Here is a 9,876-nt window from a genome sequence, read left to right as displayed (position 1 = left end):
CCTTTGGCAGAAGGTACCTGGTGAGACCCGAGGCCGCCCTCTGGGATTCCAGAGCCGAAGTTCCAGAGGGTCTGAAGCCAACTCCACCCCAACAGAGAAGGAGATCTTGGCTGCTTCTGAAGGAGTTCAAGCTGCCTCAGAGGTGATTGGCACAGAAGCACAGCTCCTCCTGGCACCCCGACTACCAGTGCTGGGGTGGATGTTTAAAGGGAAGGTCCCCTCTACCCACCACGCCACCGATGCCACATGGAGCAAGTGGATCGCCCTCATCACGCAGCGCGCCCGTATCGGAAACCCAAATCGCCCTGGGATTTTGGAAATAATTACAAACTGGCCAGAAGGTGAAAATTTTGGTCTTGCCGATGAAGAGGAGCAAGAACAAGTGACCCGGGCTGATGAAGCCCCGCCATACAACCAACTGCCAGCAGATGAAACTCGCTACGCTCTTTTCACTGACGGTTCCTGTCGCATCGTGGGGATGAACCGGAAGCAGAAAGCAGCCGTATGGAGCCCCACACGACAAGTCGCACAAGCTACTGAAGGAGAAGGTGGATCAAGTCAACTTGCTGAACTCAAAGCCGTTCAGCTGGCCCTGGACATTGCTGAAAGAGAGAAGTGGCCAAAGCTTTACCTTTACACTGATTCATGGATGGTAGCCAATGCTCTGTGGGGCTGGCTGGAAAGATGGAAAAAAGCTAACTGGCAACGTAGGGAAAAACCAATCTGGGCTGCTGATAAGTGGAAAGACATTGCCAGTCGGGTAGAGAAGCTACCCGTAAAGGTCCGTCATGTAGATGCCCATGTCCCCAAGAGTCGGGCTAATGAGGAGCACCAACACAATGAGCAAGTAGATCAGGCTGCAAGGATAGAGGTGTCACAGATAGACTTAGACTGGCAACACAAGGGAGAGTTGTTCCTGGCTTGATGGGCCCACGATGCCTCAGGTCACCAAGGCAGAGATGCTACCTATAAGTGGGCACGAGACCGAGGGGTGGATCTCACCATGGACAGTATTTCCCAGGTTATCCATGACTGTGAGACGTGTGCTGCCATCAAGCAAGCCAAGCGAGTGAAGCCCCTCTGGTATGGGGGGCGGTGGTCCAAACATAAGTATGGGGAGGCCTGGCAGATTGACTACATCACCCTGCCTCAGACACGCCAAGGCAAGCGCTACGTGCTGACCATGGTGGAAGCCACCACTGGATGGTTGGAGACCTACCCTGTGCCTCATGCCACTGCCCGCAACACCATCCTGGGCCTGGAAAAACAAGTCCTTTGGAGACATGGTACCCCTGAGAGAATTGAGTCAGACAATGGGACTCATTTCAAGAACAGCCTCATAAACACCTGGGCCAGAGAACATGGCATCGAGTGGGTGTACCACATTCCTTATCACGCACCAGCGGCTGGGAAAGTGGAACGGTGCAATGGGCTGCTTAAAACCACCTTGAAGGCACTGGGTGGGGGGACTTTCAAGAACTGGGAGATTAATCTACCAAAGGCCACATGGTTAGTGAACACCCGAGGTTCCACTAATCGAGCAGGCCCTGCCCAGTCTGAGCCCTTGAGAACACCAGATGGGGACAAGGTTCCAGTGGCGCATATGAGAGGTATGCTAGGAAAAACTGTTTGGGTGAACTCTGCCTCCAGCAAAGCCAATCCAATTCGTGGGGTGGTTTTTGCTCAAGGGCCAGGTTGTACCTGGTCAGTGATGCAAAGGGATGGAGAGACCCGATGCATACCCCAAGGAGACCTTGTTTTAGGGTGAACTACCTACAATACTGTGCCTGTATCTGTAATTGTATGGATGTCTATAATTTGAAGATTTTAATTTGATTTAGCATGATGGTAGGGGAAAATTCGGGGTGGATAATGTTGGGGGTTGGTTCTCTCCCTTTTTCCCTCTGTGGAATTTTCCCCATTGTCATGCTAAGGTACCTGTTGACTGGGCCCTGGTGACAAGGGGAGGAGAGAGAAGAGGGAAACCCCGCGAGATTCAAACAGCCAGAAGAGGAAGAGGAAGGCTGGGCCTCAGCCCATTTCCCCCATGGAGTTCCGACGAGAAGGACGATCGCTGCCTGTGTCCCATCCCTGCCATCCCAGCGTCGGGAAACCACCATCGGACACTGCCCTGCTGTCTTCTCGCTGTGAACTACCACCATCCAGCATTCTGCTGAGGACTGGGACCCACACTGTGAGCAGAGGGCTCTCTCTCCATCTCTCTCTCTCCCTGGGACAGCGCTGCCACCACCCCCAGCCCTCCTGCAGCTCTGCGGGACCTGCCCGCCCCCAGCACCGGGAACTGCAGCTCAGGGAAAAGGTGCCTGCAGCCAAAAAACACTGGGACTGAGTTACTGTTCTGTTTGTGGGTTATTTCATAGCTGTTGTTGTTCTTGTTTGTCGTGTTAGATATACAAGTAAAGAACTGTTATTCCTACCCCCATATCTTTGCCTGAGAGCTCTCTTAATTCCAAAATTATAATAATCGGAAGAATCACATTTTTTTTACAGTCCAAAGGGAAGCTTCTGCTTTCCTTAGCAAACACCTGTCTTTCAAAGCAGGACAGAAGGTTTAGGCCCAGCTCTGAGCACATGCAGCGCAGCCTGAGCATGAGAACAGTGGGGCAAAGCAGACTGGAGCCTCCTCCAACTGACCGGTGGTTTCTGCTTTCTCTGTCCAGGGTGCCAAGATCTGATCAGATGGTGCTTATCCATGCTCCACATGGAAAGGCCCTCGTCAGAAGACCTGTTTTGTGACCCTTGGATGCAGCAAATTCACCTGCCATAGAAGAAGGGAGAGAGCCACAGGCACACTTGGATGCAGGGCTCTGGTAAGTTCCAGTTGCACACAGGCCTTGGCAATCAGAAGCAAAGAAGCCCAGACTTTTTTGTCCTGCCTGTGTCACTGTACAGGGGTCATCAGGTGGGAACAAACAGCCCTTGAGCTGCTCTGCCCAGCACTGGTGGCCACCATCTGAGCTGCTTTGGCTTGTCCTGGTTCACTGACAGCTGGGGCCCTGGGCAGAACACTGAGAGCCTGGTCTCACCCCAGGGAAGGAGAAGGAGCCCCTGGAGAAGCTGTAGCAGGTGGGGCTGTTGCTGCTGGAGACAGTGAGGATGACATCAAGGATGGCAGCCTCTTCCTCCACCTGGCCACTGGCAAGCTGAAGATGGACTTGGATTCTGGCACCTTCTTCAAAGCCAGGCTCCACGGCGAATTTACAGATGAGTCCAGACCCAGGGGGATGCTCCCAGATTTGGGCATTGCACAGCCTGGCCAGGAAGCAAAGGTTCCCCCTTTGCTGGGGAGGATAAAACTGATTCTTCTGTCATCTGCCAAGCTGCTTTTTGGCAGGGCCAGGGGGATGGGCTGGGGTGGGTACGAAATGGGAGTCAGCTCCTGGCCCTGCCAACAGCCCCCAGCACCCACCGTGCCCCGGGCTGGGGCAGCCAGCACGACACAAACAAAGCCCCATGGTGGGAGTGAGGTGGGACTCCAGAACTGGGCATGGCTGCTTTCCTTGGCAGGCAAGGAAGGGCTTGGGCTGCTCCACTGCCCTTGCTTGCTTTGGGATCACCATGACTTTTGGGGCCAGTGCAGGGGAAAAGGGAGAAAGCATGGGCTTCTCTCACCCGTGGGTGGCTTTTTCCCTGGCATCTAGGGTTGGGCCTTCCTCAAGCCCCTGACAGAGATTAGATTTTTTGCCATTTTTCTTTTCTCCCCTTCTGGACGGTAATCTATTTTCATTAATTTGTTGATTCTTTCTCTAAAGGAAGTGTTCCAGGTGGGCTCCAGTGTGGATCAGGAAGTGCTCGGGACCAGCTGTGACACGGATGGGCCGTGCCCTTGGAGAAGGCTGAGGACATCCCTTGGGACCAGCTTTTCTTCCAGCAGCGATGGCATGAGGTGGGTCCCCATCTTCTTGTCACGGTGGGATGAGAGCTTTTGGGAGATGGCAGCGAGCACAGGAGCACCCTGCTGTGGCAGCTGCTGAGGAGGTGGATGTGCCATGGCTGGCTGCAGGCTGGGCACATGTCCTGCCCTCCTGCTCTGCTGCCCAAGGCAGCAGTGATGGGCACTGCTCTGGGCACGGCCAGCATGGCCTGGGCACCGTGGCAGCTGGGACAAGGGGCACAGGAGCCTTCAGCTGACGGGCAATTTCTGGTTTCTCTCCTTGCAGCCGGGCCCTGTGGATGCTGAGGCTGCTCTGGGCTCTGCCAGGGCTCTGCTGCAGCTCAGCACCAGGCTGGCATCAGCCAAAGGAGAAATGGAGTGACCTGCAGCAGAGACTTGCTTGAGCATTTCAGCAACGCAGCTCAAGTTTGCAGAGTGTACACCTCCAAGGGAAAACATGACATCCTCCAAAAAGTAAATTTGTTCAATACCTTCTGAAAAGAAATCAATCTGGGATGACCCCAAATGATATTTTTCAGCCTGCTCAAGCTGTAGCTCAGTCCTTCTCTGAACAGTTCTCTCCCCCACCTGCCTTTTACTTCACAGTCCTGGGGCAGAGAGTGGAACCAGGGCTGAGGTGCATGGGGAGCACCCAGAGCTGTGGCTTGCACTCAGTGTTTGCAAGTGTTGTGTTCTCATCTCCTGCAGCCTGTGGGGAAAACAGCCTGTGCTGCCAGGCCAGCACTGCCCCTCTGGGCAGGGACAAGGCTGAAGGGCTTTCCCATTCCAGAGGAGCCAGCACTGAGCCTTGGCAGGGCCTGGCAGGGCTGGACACAGGTCTGGCTCCTGTCCAGGACTCACTGCCCACCCACCCCCATTGTGCTCCCATGGACAGAAGGGTCTGTCTGTGCCAGGGGCTCTGGGATGTCTCTGTACCCATGGACAGAAGGGTCTGACTGTGCCAGGTGCTCTGGGATGTCTCTGTATCCATGGACAGAAGGGTCTGTCTGTGCCAGGGGCTCTGGGATGTCTCTGTATCCATGGACAGAAGGGTCTGTCTGTGCCAGGGGCTCTGGGATGTCTCTGTATCCATGGACAGAAGGGTCTGACTGTGCCATGGGCTCTGGGATGTCTCTGTATCCATGGACAGAAAGGTCTGACTGTGCCAGGCTATCCATATTGTGTTTGTACCTGTGGGACCAACATGGAGAGTGAAAGTGTCAGTCACGTTGCTTGCACACCCCTTCCTTTCTATTCCATACACATCCATGCACACCCCCATGTATGGATATATTAAAAGGATATTGATGCACAGACATTTCCCACAGAGCTCTAACTTTGGCATAACTCACCTTGTAAGGCAGGGGACAGGGGATTTGTTCCCCAGCTTTGTGAGTAGGTGTCCAAGAGCTGAAGGCAGCAGCATTTGGGAGCAGTTTCAGGATTTCTAGGCAGGAAGTGGAGCTGACAACCATCTGCGTAAATCGCTGGATTCACTGCTGGGATGGGCTGCTATTAATTGAGGAATATGGCACAATGGAGACATGAGACTTGGAAAAATCCCAGCCGTCGTGGATCTGTGCCAATGGGTAGCTGCAGAAACACTTTGTGTCTGCTTTGGGGACACAAGGTCCAAGGATCTGCAGTGTCAGAGGGAGATTGTGGCTGGTGGCAGGTGAAGTCCCGTTTCATGACATCCCAGAGTGGCACAGGACAAAGATAAAAGCACCCGCAACCTCACTGATGAAGTCTTTCTGATGCTGCACATCCTATAGGAAAAGCCGCTGTCACCCAATCCATTTGGAGTTATCACATTAATTTTCAATTCTTTAGGTTACAGTTTCAAACTGCAGTGTTTTTACCCTCAAAACACCATCATGCACAATCCATATTTCAATTTCCTGTTTCTTCAACCACAATTAAAAATGACATAATATTGCAATCAAATCCCAAAATCTTTTAAAAAAGGATGCTGAGGTCAGTAATATGGATCCATGTCATCAGAACTTTCACAAAGCAAATAATTTAGTTGTCTTTTTAAAAAAGATCAGATACTAATTAATCCAAAGTTACAGAAGATTTTTCACTGCACATTGGGGTTTTTTTCCTCTAAACTTTCACTTTCACTTTTTGTTCTTTTTTTTTTCTTTTTTTTCTTTTTTTTTAAACACAGAGAACACATCCTAAGAAAGGAATGTACAGCAAAATGAGATGCATTTCTGATAAACAATGAAAATGTAGGCTCCTCCTCTGTTTACTTTTGTCTGGATACTCTGAAGAAAAAAATGTAGCAGAGAGCAGCAGCAGATGCAGAGTGGTTGCTTTGGACTAAACTGGAGTTTAGCACTGGTGACATCCTGATCCAGTCACGAGTTGCAGAATTCTTGTGCAGATCTCAAGCCCTGTGTTTGCAGGCACAGCACCTGCAGCTCTGACACAGCAGTGCATGAGAACAGCTCTGCTATTCCCCCAGAGAATCGGGGCTCTGCCCAAGAACGAGGTGCTGCAGTCCTTTGCTCCTGGTTCCCGTGTGGAGCAGCTCCTTCCCGCTGGCTGAGCTGCTCAGGCAGAGCCCGGCAGCTCCTGGCCCTGCAGGGCTGAGGCTTTTCCCCCTTGCTGGGCACAGACTGATGGAGCAGCACTGCTGAGCACGGGGACACAGCGAGGGACCAGGAGCAGCTGCCTTTGTCCACCTGCAGCTCCAAGGCCCAAGCTCTGAGCAGACAGGGCTGGAAGGGACTCGCAGGCTCCCTGTTTGCTGGGCTGCCCCCCTTGTGCCCGGCCCAGCTCTGTGTGGGGCAGAGGGAGAACAAGGGGCAGCTCCCTCCCAGCTCCCAGCCCCAGCCCAGGGACCCCTCTGGCCCCGGGGCTTGGGGCACTGTCAGCACCCTCTGCTCCAGCCACCGCTTCTGCTGGCACTGACAGCAACACCCAAACTGTGGCTGATCCCGAGGGAGCAGCAGCAGTGCCTGCATCTGATCCCTGACTCTGGGGCACGGCTGGACAAACGACACCCACAGCAGCAGCAGCAGCAGCAGCAGCAGCAGCAGCAGCACATGGACCTGACTTTGAGCACAGCCCCTGGCACTGTTCCCTCCCGTGTGCAGTGGTGTCACAGCAGCCTGGGGCACCTGGGAGCCCTCTGTGCCAGCAGGGACTGGAGATGGCAGCCCTGGGCTCCTGGAGGTTGTGCAGGGAACAGAGGTGGGGACTCCCTCTCCATGTGGAGCTTCCAGATGGAAAAGGCTGCTGTGACCAGGCAGCTGCAAGGGCAGAGAAAGGAGGGGCTGGAGCCCTTGATTTGTGCCAGTTCCACAGTCCTGGGGAGCAGCCACTGAGCACAGGGGGAACAGAGGGCACAGCAAGAGGGACAAAACCAGTCAAGGTCAGAGACAGGAAAGAGCCAGAGCTGGGAGCAGGAACAGCTGCTTCATTGCACCCTTGGACAAAGCGCTTGGCTGAGCGTCCCAAGCGCTGAAGGGCATGAAGGGCAGAGAGGTGACAGCAAACCATGCTCCTGTTTGCACAGCCTCCCCTCTCAGTGTCCCAGAAGGATTTGGATGAACTGTATTCTTCTCTCTTAGTTGTCACATTCAGCATGAGCAGCTTAGCACCAGGAGCTAAAGCAGCTGAAGCTTTAGGCCACAAGGGCTGACCAAGAGGGAACTTTTGGACTCCCAGGTTTAGGATGGCCAGCAGTTGGGATGTGTCCCAAGGAGGCTGTGCCAGCTTCTCTGGAAGGCCCCGTGCCCTTCCAGCTACGGCTGTGTCAGCAGCCCTGGGGGCTCCTTCTGCTGCCCTGAGCCCGCAGAGCAGGGCAGTGTTTGCTGGTGGTTAGAGCTGCTCATAAACATCCTGTCAGGCTGCCTTAAACACTTGGGGCGAGGGATTCCTTCCAACCTGGGCCACTTTGGGTGGGCTGAGGGTGTCCCCAGGGCAGGTGGCAGTGTGTGCAAGGGCCTTTATGACACAGAGCAGCACGGTCACCATGGCATGGAAGGGGACACGGTGTCAAAGGACCCTTTGTGACCTGTGCTGACATAGGAGCTGGCAGTGACAGAGCCACACCACAGCGCTCGGAGCAGGCGACGGGACAGGACGCGCCGGAGCGGTGCTGTGAGGAGCCCCCACACAGCGCGCTCGTTCGGGTCTGACCCGCAGCTTTTCTGAGGCGTTATTCCTGCAGGTGACCTCGTGGCAAGGCCGTGGGACTTAGTGGCCCGCGGCCTTCCCGAGGCTTCTCTTTTGCAGGTGCACTCGCAGCCGGACCGCGTGACTTGGTGACCAGAATTGCTTACGAGGAGTCTCCTGTCCTTGTGGCAGGAGCCCTCAAGAGCAGAGTGCAGGACTTGCTGTCCTGCAGCCTTCCTGAGGCATCTCTGTCGTGGGTGTCTTCAAGGCACAACTGCACGACTTGTTGCCTCACAGCTTTCCCAAGGCATCTCTCTAGAAGGTGCCCTTGAGGCCAGACTCTGACATGGCGGGCAGATTTCTCAGCCTGTTCAATGTTTGCAGAGGGAAAAAAGAGAAAGGCCCTGGAGTATCCCCGGAACAACAACCTGAGGAGCTGGAGCAGTTCCAGCCAATGCACGATGGTGAGTGGCACAGCAGGGCCACAGGGCTAATGGCTGCTGCCAGCTGGGCTCCATCCCATCCCATCCCATCCCATCCCATCCCATCCCATCCCATCCCATCCCATCCCATCCCATCCCATCCCATCCCACCCACTGTGGACATGGCCAGGGACAGGACAGAAGAGGGGCTGGGCAGACACCCCGCAGCAGCCGTGCTCCATCCCCTGGGGCATCCCGGGGCTGTCCCTGCCTGGGGAGCGCAGGGCAGGGCTGTGTTCTCTGGCCTCTCCCGCAGCCCCTCAGCTCTGGCTGCACTCGCTCTTACCCAGGTGCAGCCACTGACCGGACACAAGAGCAGGAACCCACCCGTGGCCGCTTCCGCACAACACTGAAGGTACCTGCAGCCATCCCTACCTGGGCTGGGCCTGCTGTCACTGCTCAGCCCAGCACAGCGCTTGGAGCATTGCATGGAACTTGCCTCTCGTCCCTGTCCTTTGTTCTCCTGCAGAGGTTCCAGAAGTTCCTACGCATTCGACGTAGGAAGGCCAGAACCACAGCTACAGAGGGCACAGCTGAGCCTGACTCCAGGCTGACCGAGCTCCAGGCAGAGCCAGATGTCAGCCCAAATTCACCTGAGTGCTCAGAGGGCTCTGACACTGCAAGGAATGATGGCAGGGCAAAGGCTGACATGGCAGAGACTGAGGACATGGCCGGCACTGCAGAGACTGAGGGCATCACAAATACTGACACCACTGCCACTCTGAGTCAGGAACTCATTGGGGACTATTTCAAGGAGCCCTGTGTTTCTTCCCAGCCAAACGTAAGCAGCCTGAGGCCAGGGCTTGAGGCCTCACAGGAGTGCATGCCCACTCACGCCATGGTCACTGGGCCCCCTCAGTCTTTGAGGCCAGCACAGTGTGGCGGGGAGGGAAGCACTTCTTAGGGGAAGCTGGGGAGTGTCTCCCATGGACAGTGCTCCAAGTCTTGCCCACCCCCTCCAGGTGCCAGCCATGGTGAAAAGCATTCACCAGCGTCTCGTGTCCCATGCCACTGTGGGTGTCAGGCTGCGCACTGACATTTGGAGGCTGGCTGGAGAACACCCTGCTGACGTGGTGCTGACCCTCCTGCGCTGTGCCCCAACGTGTGACAGGTACGGGGTCCACGTGCCTTGAGAGCTCAGGGCTCAACAGCCTTTAGGGCCCATGGCCCTGTACAGCCTGTCCAGTGGGGTCTGCCAGACAGGCACAGAGCTCCAGGACCCTCAGGCCCCTCTGTTTCCTCAGCCTGCTGCCATGCTCCCTCCCTCCCCCTCAGGGCATTGGGGCTCTGTCACCTGGGCCCCACAGCTGTACAGGGCATGGTCCTGTGACTGAGACCCCCTGACACAGAGCTGTGATCCCACAGAGC

Source organism: Cinclus cinclus, unplaced genomic scaffold, assembly GCF_963662255.1.
Source record: "Cinclus cinclus unplaced genomic scaffold, bCinCin1.1 SCAFFOLD_32, whole genome shotgun sequence".
Taxonomy (NCBI): Eukaryota; Metazoa; Chordata; class Aves; order Passeriformes; family Cinclidae; genus Cinclus; species Cinclus cinclus.
The sequence above is the reverse complement of the archived record's forward strand: the minus strand, read 5'-3'. Positions refer to the sequence as shown.